The sequence below is a fragment of the Bufo gargarizans genome, chromosome 5 (assembly GCF_014858855.1).
Source record: "Bufo gargarizans isolate SCDJY-AF-19 chromosome 5, ASM1485885v1, whole genome shotgun sequence".
NCBI lineage: Eukaryota > Metazoa > Chordata > Amphibia > Anura > Bufonidae > Bufo > Bufo gargarizans.
The window spans coordinates 197,623,038-197,635,418 of record NC_058084.1 but is presented as its reverse complement, the minus strand read 5'-3'; the positions used below and the strand labels follow the sequence as shown (position 1 = coordinate 197,635,418).

Genomic DNA, 12,381 nt, shown 5'->3' with positions numbered 1-12,381 from the left:
TCCTTGCTGCTGAAGACAGACTCTCTGTCTATGAGCCTGTCTCTGGTCAGTCTTCAGCAGCAAGAAAAGAGTTATGTGCGCTTTTGTGCTTCTTTCTACTCTTTGTAGCAGTTGGCGTGGGTCTCCACACTCAGACCCTCACTGCTTTTTCATAATTTAACACACCGCGAACATCTTCATAAAAGAGGTGTACACAGAGGGTAAGAGTAGGACCACGCAGAGCTGTGCCGCGATGTGGCCATTACATTTAATCATGCAGTTTTGGGGGTGAAATCATCCGGCCATATAACTATCAATTTTAAAGCCACGGTAGCTGCATTTGCCGTGGTTCCACCGTCATCTCAGCCACGTCAGTGCCACCTCATGTGGCGCTACCCAAACATTGCCCACTTTCACTGAGTTACATCATCACAACAAACCACAACTGTACACGTCATAAATCAATCACTTGGAAAGCTATTACATCTGCCATGTAAACTGTGTACAAATTCTGCAGGCGATCATCATAAATGGAGTAAGGTCCTCGATCTTTTCTTTTAATGTCTAACAATGGAGTGACAACAAATGACAAGATTAAGATTTTATTACAATCATAGAAAAAGTTTCTTCACCAAATGTATCTATAGGTTTGTGAGTGATCATGGAAAAACTTATGGGGTTAATAAACCTGTAGCTACACAATTATTTATTGCTAGGATTGCCTGCAGTGAGACTTGCTTTGATCACATATCACTCACATCCTATCCTGGGATGACCTTCTCTGTAAGGCCTGCTCCGCTGCTCCACAGTGCCCTAAATATTCACTTTACAAACAGTAAGGCAGCTAATAGGGTAACGCCCTATTAATCAGGATTAGAAGCACACTATTTTGCTAGTACAATGTTCTACATGACACCACTGCACAACCATGGAAGATTCCTAGCAGGGGCGTAACTATAATTCATGGAGCCCCACAAAAAGGTACAATATTCTGGCACCTGACTGGGCCCCCAAACTTCTGGGCCCTATAAGTACATTGGTTGTTATGGCTATAGTTATGCCCATGATTCCTAGGGAGTACAAACTAGTTTTCTGTAAATACACCCAGACGTCGGCTTCACAGGACTACAGGTTTACATGAACTCACTACATCATAGGAATCTATGATGTAGTGAGCTCCGGTAACTAAATCCGCAGTTGGTCCTAGACACACCCCTGGAATATGAACTTCCGAATGTGGACATTTGTAGTTTCCTTATGTGTAAAATAACAGGAAATGTTATGAGCAGTGGGTGTGGGACCACTATACCAACCAACAGATTTGACTTTGAGCAAATCCTAAGGGCGCTATCTTGGCAGTCCCTGATTTTCACCCTTAAATCCCTATACAGGTATCTGGTCTTCGCTGCAGGGGAGCCGCCAGGCTGCTACCTTCTGGAGTAGTCCTTGTGTGGTTGACAGCTGACTCACATGGGTCAGAGACACTGGTGTGTGGCACCACGGAGTCAGGCAGAATCATAATCGGGGCCAGACCGAGGTCATGGCAGGCAGCAAAGAATATGTGCCACGGACAGTGTACAGGAAACAAGACAAAGCAACATGCATATATGACTCACTGGATCCAAAGCTAAGGAACCAAAGGGAGACCCCTGCACAAGACCTGAGACTTTCCCTGGCTGCTCAGCCTATGCAAAGATCCCAGAGGTGGATGGTTGCATATCCACGTACCTCGACTATATAACCCCTGAACACCCTACAATAGTGAGGGGACACGACCACCGGCTCCCTACACCAGACACAGAGGGAGTCAGAGTCACCTGGGATCCAGCAAACAGAAAATAACAGATAAATGTTCAGCACTTAACTTTGTAGCAGACTGGAAAACAAGATCAGCATGCACACACACTCCAGGAAGTAGTATAAGCCGCCCAGTAATGCATTATGGGGCAAAATTTAAAGGGATGCAATCAGTCTAACTACATGACAGCTGAGAGAGGCTAACGAGATGAGGAACTGAACATCACAACAAAGAAACTCAAGGAGGAGGTTCTGAAAGGTTTCTGTCAGAGCTTCTCAGCTGTCTGGTTGTGACAATACGGTAATCAAGCAGAGGTCAGATCGGGGGGGCGTCAGGCACGGAGTGCGCCATAACAGGAAACAGCTTTTTCCAGCTGTATATCAATTGCTAAGGTTGCTATTTACCCGTTGGGGGAAACTTTGTAAGCTAAATTTGTGAGAATTGTGTCTTAATTTACACCCAAAAAATGGCATACATGATTTGCACCACATTTATTATGCATTTTGTGCCTCTCTCAACAAGGAGGATGACTTAGTGAGAGGTGTAGATTATGAAGAAAGGGCATGGATTAAGATGCGCCAACGTGTTTCAGAATTGTGCCAACATTTTATTGCATAATTGTGTACAAAGTAACCAGACCAATAGGTGATATAAACTTACTCAAAAGTGTCTAAAGATGCACCACAATTATCATCTGTGAAGAAATCCCCCTTTTCTTTCAATATTTCTTCCTATGCCATTCGGTAGCTGTAACTACCGAACGCTGGATCTATATGTACCAAATTTTCTAGAAGAGCGCTATTCGGTACTTTATTAGTTTTTCCCTTGTTCTAAAGTGACCGGCAAAGACACACAAACTTATGAAACTATTTTGGGCAGCCCACCCAGGGTGAACCGGTCACAGAAGACTTCCATGTTTCTTTGGGAACCCCTAAACTGATCGGGGTAAAATTTTAATATGTTGATCACCCAGATCGGGGCTATCAGGGGAAATATGATGTGTGGGGATACCTCATGTATAAAGTGGTGTTCCAGATATTGGGGAAAACTGTGACTTTTCTGCCTAGAGATAATCAAGTTGTTACTTTATCAGGCTTGATTATCTCCAGGACTAGGGGAGGTCATTGTATGTTTATGCTGGAAGGGTGGTATGTTTCTATTGTACTTGATTGGCTATACTTTGTCCCTCCCTGTGGGATGTCCCCTTGCATGGGGACTTGCATAAAAGTGTTAATTAAAGCGTGTTCTATTTGTACCTTTCATCTTGACTTCGGCTGATGTTTGGGGATTCGCATGTTTTATTAAGGGAATCATCTTAAAAAGTTATTGGCATTTCGTATGGAATTTGTCTACTTCAACTGCCGAACGGAGCGCTATATTCACCAGGCTCGGGAGGAAACTACCGAATGTGGTTTAAATATACTTGGTTTCCTTACATCATCCAACAGCAGGCACTGTAATAAATTGTAATAGATTGTCTACATTGCCTAAATATTAGGAAATCTGCCCCACTGGCTCTCAATATGCATGCGACTGGCGTGATGCCCAAACCTCTTTGGCAGCCAATTGGCAACTATTTACATGACCCAAACGATCCACAGCATTATTACTCATTGAAACCCATTCACATGGAAATGTTACTACAACGGTCCGCGGATAAAACTGTTTTGTTGTCTACAAAATAGCTTAATATAAATGAAAATAGTGTAGCCTGTTGTTGCACTTGCATTAACAATTTCCTTACTATTTGCAAATTAGTAATGAGTGTTGAACTGTCATTAACAGCATTCGATTTTCTATAAGATCACTTAATTACATGTAAAACACAGCCACAATATTTGCATTCTCTATCTACTTGCACATTGTGCTTGGATAGTCTGAGACAACCCCCCTGTTCTCATAATGGCCACAATTGCTCACGTTAGCAGCGCTAGCCATTGCGCACACTGTGTATTGTGGTAGGGCATATGAGCAACAGAGAGGAACACGTGGGTGATACCGATGCAGGAGTGGTGGGCAGTGTATGAGTAGTGTTGGATCTGTGGACGATCTGTGTGCTGTGGAGTCTTAGGATGAGATATGGGTACATGAAGATCTGTTGCAGATTTCAAAATCTGCATTCCAGAACATCTTCAAAAAACAGATGTACTCTCCATTTTCGCACGCTGTCACTTGTCCAGATACATGGGAACTGATTGCCATAAATATACATGGAGCCCTATCCACATTTTAGCCATGACATATGAGAGACGCCTTATTCATTCACTTCAGTGTGGTCTAGACACATGGTCTCCAGCTGCGTCTGTCTTCCTGCTACCTATTCTTCCTCCTCTTATCCTACGGCATAGTATCTGAAGAAGGCCTGCGTGCCGAAACGTTATACGATATGAATATTGCCGCAAGTCAAATAAAAACCGGAATCAACCTAATTGCAAACCGAATAAGCTGTAGTTTTATTCTTTACTGAAGACGGGGTTGGAACCCTCTTAACAGAGTGTGACAAAGATTTATCTGAATCTACTCTTCCATATGGCTATGGCTGTAACAAATTATTATCACTCCCCCTTTATTTATCTCCTGTTCCTTTTTTAAACAATCCTTCCTATTGTAAGTCATGGCTTTAATCATAGCGCTATCCAACAAATGATTGGAGTACCTCTATCCAAAAGACTCTTTTTCAATGCTTACTGTCCCCACTTCCAAATTGCCCATACGGGACCGCTGCTTTTACATGATTAGGGTGGAAAGTACTGAAATGTGATAAAGAATTGGTAGCCTTGGGTTTCCTAAATCCAGTCATAATCCAAACTCCATCTCCTACCTTCACCTCCATCTGTCTTACTGATATTACTAGTGACAGTCATATGCACTCTATTCAGGTCATTCAAATACTCCACAAATTCTGGGAAATGTAGTTCTGTACCTGACAACACTAGAAATAAATCATCTGTAAAATGCAGAAAGAGTTTGGTGTAACTCACATAAGGATTATTTACCGAAAACACATATTCATCTTCAAAAACCGCCAGGTATAAATTGGCAAATGTACATGAAACTGGTGTCCCCATAGCAGTTCCTGTGTTTATATCAACCACTTATCGATGTTCTGTAAATCCTGGTGGACTGACTGGATCCCTAACCCATGAGTGAGTTATACTGGTATAAAGACTATTTATACCTACAGATGCCAACTTGTACCCTTCCTACTAATAAATCTCATGAAGTGTAGGACGTAATAGCCAGTCCATGATGGGACCTATACATGTAATGATTGGGTGTCCTGGAGGGTAAAAAATACCAACTGGGCTTCACAAGATACAGTTTCTCCGCCAATTTTTTTGACAGAACACCATTTTCCACATATTTCCATAACAACGACTGAAGTTGTCTCTGATGTTTAAATGTTGGATCAGATGGTAACACCTCATATGTGACCCCTGTCTTTTAGCTTCAGGTTTTACAATATTTTTTAACTTATTCCTAGACTTCTTTTACCTACACTCAAATCTGTTTGTAAAACAAGTCAAGACTGCTCCCAGCCAGCAAGTAAGGGTTAAAAGTGGACTTCAGACCACCCATGAATATTCCTACGGTCCCTAGATCATTTTTTTTTTACTACACCATTATCTTTCTCCTGCTTCTACGACCTGGTCATCTATTCGTCCAAGTGCCGAATATTTTAAGATTGGTGAGTTCCGCTACTTTTTAATATGGACACAGTTTTTAATGGACTGTTTGGGCATAGCGCCAGCAAGTCTACGCTGATACTCCATATATATGACTTTGGTTCACGTGACAGTGATTTCTTTAAGTGGGGAGCATATAATAGTGAATTTTTCCAGCGTTTTCTTTTATAAATTTTAAAGTCCAGTTGCGCGTTTACAATCAAGGTCAGACTAACCTTATCCTTGATGTTATCAACAAATGAAGCACTGAATACAGCAATGTTCTAAAAGGTCATGGAAATGCTAAAGTCCTTTTATGGACAGATGCAAAAGGCAAACAATGCAGCCATAGAGCGAGCAAATATACGAGGAACTCTAAATGAGAGGGCATTAGAGGAATTCCTGTCCTCATCTGGCCAGGAAATCGAATACACAGAGCAGCAACACAGCAGTCTACCGTTATCAGACACCCCAGGTACTGGATATTATCCCCTGTACATCTCACATAACCCAGTCTTGACTCCTGCTGACATTGACGCTTCCAGACTGGAGACTTGTAGCGCATGCTGGCAGGTCAGCCCCCCGCCGTGCTCTGCAGAACCCCTGAGGACAGAAATCATTTTCATATGGACATGACAGGCTTCTTGGGGGTAACACAAATTGTAATGAGAGAAGCTGCATTAAAGATTGTATATCTGCAAAATTCCAGTGTACCCTACGGACTGTGAATAACGTATGATACTTCATACTTGCTTCGGAAGAAAACTCTAAACTGAACTGGCCAGAAATGATGAGTTTCGAAATTTCCAATATTGCTTTATTCTTCTCAATTCTGATAGCATAGTCAGGCAAGAATCAGGACAGAAACGGGTTCATGAAGATTTCTTTCCTCTTGTACTGTGGCAACCTCTGCAGAGTAGTCCACTGGCATACTCCAGTCCTCTGCACATGTAGCTCTATGATAGGCAAATTGTGGATCCGCAAAACACGGATGCTGCCAGTGTGCGTTCCGTAATTTGCTATACTTTTTTTGCAGCCCCCAAGACTGAGCAATGAGCAATGGATGGGGACAGCACATGGAGTGCTGTCTGCATCTTTTGCAGCCCCACTTAAGTGAATGGGTCCGCATCCGAGCAGCAAAAAATGCAGCTTGGATGCATAACAGAACCATATTTCTGTGCATGAGCCCTTAGACCTCCTGGGCAAATGGTATTTGTTTCAACCTTAGATGTTGTTTTATGCGACAATGTTGTTCTCCTTTATATACTTGGAGGGTCATTTATTATACTGAAAAACGCCTATATTAGGGATATTTCAGGCAGCTATCTGCGACTTTGCTCCGCTCACGCCAGGTCTACAATTGTGGGCGTGGCATAGGTGAGGAGGGGGACAGGCGGCAGACCCGTCTGATTTCCCATTTTCTATGCCTGTTTTAGTCGTAGAACAAGGTCTAAATGTAAGACAGAAGGAAGCTGTCTTACATCTAGAACTGGCGCTGGATGTGCCGAAGTTATGTAGAGGCCAGCGCTTCTTCAGAACTTCAGCAGATCCTCCACTAGCGCAGGGCCTTTATTAAGACCGATGTCTAAAACGCCAGTTTTAATAAATGTCCCCTTAATGTTTCTTTTGGTATATCAAATTGTACTAGTGGCAGCTCTATTTTCCTACTGTCCCAATTAGTTGGCAACGCTATACTGTATTCCCCATAGTGCCCCCACCCCCCTACTGCACTATAACGGGGGGATGTAAGGGGATACCACCCCAGGACCATTATATAAATAATGCCCGGCGGTACTACACATACAGAGGACACCAAATGAGGACTACTTTGTGATGATTCATGGTCCCATTTAATGAATAAGGGTACTTTCACACTTGCGGCAGAGGATTCCGGCAGGCAGTTCCATCGCCGGCAAATCGGACGCAAACTGATGGCATTTGTCAGACGGATGTGTATGCGGATCCATCTGACAAATGCATTGAACTAGCGGATCCGTCTCTCCGGTGTCATCGGGAAAAACGGATCCGGTATTAATTCTTTTTTTGCATTTTTAAAGGTCTGCGCAGACCGGAACACTTAGTCCTCTTTCCCACGGGCATCGCGTGTGAGGGCCGGATAGGAAGCGGGGCGTCGCGGGAAAATCGTGCGATTTTGCCTGCGAGTGGGGTGAGCTTTGTATGCGATTGCATTCTTCTGTTTTTTTCCGTGCGAGCGCAATGCATTTTTCACTGAAGTTCGGGCTTGGGATCGGTGTTCTGTAGATTTTAATATTTTCACTTATAACATGGTTATAAGGGAAAATAATAGCATTCTTAATACAGAATGCTAAGTAAATTACAGATGGAGGGGTTAAAAAATTAAAAATAAATATTAAACTCACCTCATCCACTTGTTCGCGCAGCTTGGCTCGTCTTCTTTCTTCTTCTTTGATGACCTGGGAGGAAAAGGACCTTTGGTGACGTCACTGCGCTCATCACATGGTCCATCACCATGGTGATGGATCATGTGACGGACCATGTGATGAGTGCAGTGACGTCACCAAAGATCCTTTTCCTCCCAGGTCATCAAAGAAGACGAGTCAGTCTGGGTGAGTTTAAATTTAGTGGATGAGGTGAGTTTAAATTTATATATATATTTTTTTAACCCCTCCATCCCTAATTTACTTAGCATTCTGTATTAAGAATGCTATTATTTTCCCTTATAACCATGTTATAAGGGAAAATAATAATGATCGGGTCTCCATCCCGATCGTCACCTAGAAACCATGCGTGAAAATCACTCCGCATCCGCACTTGCTTGCGGATGCTTGCGATTTTCACACAACTCCATTTATTTCTATGGGGCCTGCATTGTGTGAAAAACGCACAATATAGAGCATGCTGCGATTTTCACGCAACGCACAAGTGATGCGTAAAAATCACCGCTCATGTGAACAGCCCCATAGAAATGAATGGGTCCGATTTCAGTGCGGGTGCAATGAGTTCACCTCATACATTGCACTCGTGCGGAAAACTCGCCCGTTTGAAAGGGGCCTTAATGTCGGATCCGGCACTAATACACTTCAATGTAAATTAATGCCAGCATTCCGACAAGTGATCAGTATTTTTGGCCGGAGAGAAAATTGCAGCATGCTGCGGTATTTTCTCCGTCCAAAAAACGTAAGAGGGACTGAACTGATGCATCCTGAACGGATTGATCTCCATTCAGAATGCATTAGGATAAAACTGAACAGTTTTTTTCCGGTATTGAGCTCTTGTGACGGAACGCAATACCAGAAAACAAAAACGCTAGTGTGAAAGTACCCTTAGTTTCGGCATATGTGATATACTGCACAAGTACATGTGTGGCGCTGCAAAGTACAAATAGGAGGGAGTGACACCACTTTTATTATATGCTGTTTGTTAATACTCTGGTTAGGACAAACCAGGGGGTAACAAAAATACACATGAATTGCGGATCCGCAAAACACCCGGCCGGCACCCCCCATAGAACTGCTTATTCTTGTCCGCAACAATAGGACATGTTCTATTATTTTTGCGGAGCCGCGGCCCGGAAGTTCGGGGCTGAAGCCTGGAAGTTCGGGGCCACGCTTCGGAAATGTGGATGCGGAGAGCACATAGAGTGCTCTCCGCATCTCTTCCAGCCCCATATATTGAGGAACGGATGCGGACCCATTTGTGGACGTGTGAATGGACCCTAAACATAACAAGATACTGGATAATAAAAATAAATAAATAAAAAATAAAAAGGAGCAATATAGCATATGCAAAGACCGCTCCCCTGACAAAACGTATGACTACAATATTATATCAAGTATGGTACTGCAATAGCTGTCAGATAAAGGACTGTTTTTATATAATTACAAGGATGACGCTTCATGCATCGATAATTATTTCCGTCTGTAAAGGAGGTGAAGCTAATTATACACAGAGAAGGGGCAAACCCTCACAAATAACAGGAAAAGGGGAGTCTCTCATTTAGTCCCCAGGTGACTGAGACCGGAACCTGTATATCCACTCTGTTTCTTTTTGGAGGATTCTACTACGGTCCCAGTCACATTTTTTGGGGGATTTTTGCCACTCTTAGGCCCCATTCACATGTCCGTAACGTGTTTTGCGGATCCACAAAACACAGACACCGGCAATGTGCATTCGGCATTTTGCGGATCGCACATCGCCGGCACTAAGAATAGGACATAGGCAATTGCAGACAAGAATAGGACATGTTCTATTTTTTTCGGGAACGGAAATGCGACCCAGAAGTGCGGGTCCGCATCTCCGGAGCCGGGCCGCTCAGCAATTCCATTCCACAAAATGCGGAACAAAATTGCGGACGTGTGAACTGGGCCTTAGGCCCCTTTCACACAAGCGAGTTTTCCGCGCGGGTGCAATGTGTGATGTGAACGCATACCACCCGCACTGAATCCTGACCCATTCATTTCATTGGGTCTGTGTACATGAGCGGTTTTATTTCACGCATCAGTTCTGCATTGCGTGAGAATCGCAGCACGTTCTATATTCTGCGTTTTTCACGTAGCCCTGCTCCCAAGTGAATGGGACGTCAGTGTAAAACACATTGCACCTGGATGCAGTCGGGGTGCAATGCTTTTTTCACTGATGGTTGCTGGATGTTGTTTGTAAGTCTTCATGGTTTTTTTTTCACGTGTGTGAAAAACGCATCAAAACTGATTGCACCCACGTGGAAAAAACTGACCGAACTTGCGTGTAAAACCATCAGTTTTTTCCTGAACAGATCCTGAGAGAATCCATAACACTCGTGTGAAAGAGGCCTTAAATTGTTAATCCTTATTTATATTAGCTATATTAGCAAATGTGTGGACTGGTATTAACCCATTGTGCACAGCACGTTTGTACTGTATATTATTTGTATTCATTTTATCTGATTGCATTTGAAATATAAGCCTACAGAATTCCGCCATTATTATACATATATAATTTACTAAAATACTTCAATTATCAGAGGTGAAGGTCTCTGGTCCTGGCACCTCCACTTCAAAATCAAAATCTAAGCCAGCCCCTATCTCTGTCTCATCCTTGGCCATGGCAAAGAAGGGGCTGACTTGGATATTGAAACGGCAAGTCATCTGGCCATGTAAACTGGTACAATCACAAGCCATAATTGGAGTGGAGGGGAACAATAATGGTCCTACCGGTATTACCAATGCCATGTTCCTGGGATGCACTACCAAACAGCCCTAATAGGTTTCTCCTGCAGGTCACTTTGTCTGCACTGTATACATTTTATATAGGTATTGTGACACAGTAAGGGGTTTGGTCTGGGAAAACAGGTATTTTCCTCCCAATATGTGCTGCCGGGCTGATTTACAGCCAGGTGAGGTCAAATACCGGATCGGATTTTAAGTGCTGGTCTGGGTTTTGGCAGCACCCGGCTGTCCTGAAATAGGCAGCTGGGCTCAGAAGCGAGATCTCTGTGTTGGGATCTGGGAGCCTTGTGTCTGGATGAAGCCTTGCTACCTGTTTGGAGTGAAAACAGGTTGGTGCTGATATGCTCAAGGTCAAGGACTCTTTGAGGCAGAATTGCCGCATGGTGTGAATTACCACCAACACCGCAAGGTGACTTTTTGTTTGATTATGACTGCTTGTTTTGTCACTTGCCTAAAGTGTGAATAAAGCACTGAGCTGTTCGATCCAAAGAACTTGTTGTTGCCTCTATACTGCGTCCGCTAATCCTGTCTACCAGAGCGAAACCCCACAGTATAGATAGCGTTGCCTCCCTGTCTTAGCCACCCTCATTCTATAAAGCACAAATTCTATATACGTTCCTGCAGAGTATATAACCGTAAATAGGCACATAACCAGGCAGCCAGTCACTGGTAGCTACACTTACCTGCTGTATATACTAACATGGAGCAGAATTAAAAAAGGTAAGTATATGGGTGCGAAGGAAAGCATACTTACCTGCTCTCCAACGCTGGCTCCCAGCTACTTCACTTTCCGACCTCCGCTGCTCCACTCAGGTTCCTGTGTGTAAACTCCCATTTTGACAGCTCTGCAGCCAGTCACTGGCTGTAGCAGTGATTTGCTCCCTTGTGTCATAAAAAATGGTCACATGATGCAAGGAAAGCAGGTCACCGCTGTAGCCAGTGATTAGCTACAGCAGCGTCAAACCAAAATTTTACACCTTGGGATCTGAGTGGAGCAGCAGAGGCCAGGAAGCAGTTAAGTATGCTTACCTTGTCAGGTGTGCTCAGGGGATGGTCCAAATCCCCCCCCCCCCAAAGTGTGCCATGGGAAGCTTAGTAGTGGAATAGGTGCTCCCAGACATAAAGCTGCCTGGGGCCCTAGAAATGTCAAATCCACCCCTGGTAGCCCTATATCATTACACTAAGGGTCCATTCACATGTCCGCAAAATGGGTCCGCATCCGTTCCGCAATTTTGCGGAACAGGTGCGAACCCATTCATTTTCAATGGGGCTGGAATGTGCTGTACGATTTGCGGATCCGCACTTCCTGATCCGCAAAAAAATAGAACATGTCCTATTCTTGTCCGCAATTGAGGACAAGAAAATGCATTTTCTATGAGAGTGCCAGCGATGTGCGGTCCGCAAAATGCGAAACGCACATTGCCGATGTCCGTGTTTTATGGATCAAGACACATACGGAAGTGTAAATGGACCCTAAAGCTACAACATGAGGTCACTTCTTATCAATTGGATACTGCTGAGACATTGATTCCCACCCCCCAAAAATGGTCAGCCTCGCCTTTATATGGAAATGATGGCAGGATCTGACCAGATATCCAGATGCCACATTACTGCCTCACTCTACTATCACCATTTTTATCATCATCTCCGTCTTACTAGGTAAGAATTATAACACTAGATTTTCTCAGCTTCTGAAGCAATGGCTAAGAAACTGTGCCGTACCCCAAAGCTTTCATAAACAGCCCCGTGGTTG

At 43.7% G+C, this 12,381-nt stretch overlaps 1 protein-coding gene across 2 annotated transcripts in view; it reads right to left on the bottom strand.

Moving 5' to 3' along the window:
- ITGA9 (integrin subunit alpha 9) overlaps positions 1 to 12,381 on the bottom strand; it is a 459,851-nt gene that overhangs the window by 441,787 nt on the left and 5,683 nt on the right. The gene's annotated exons all lie outside the window — the stretch shown is intronic.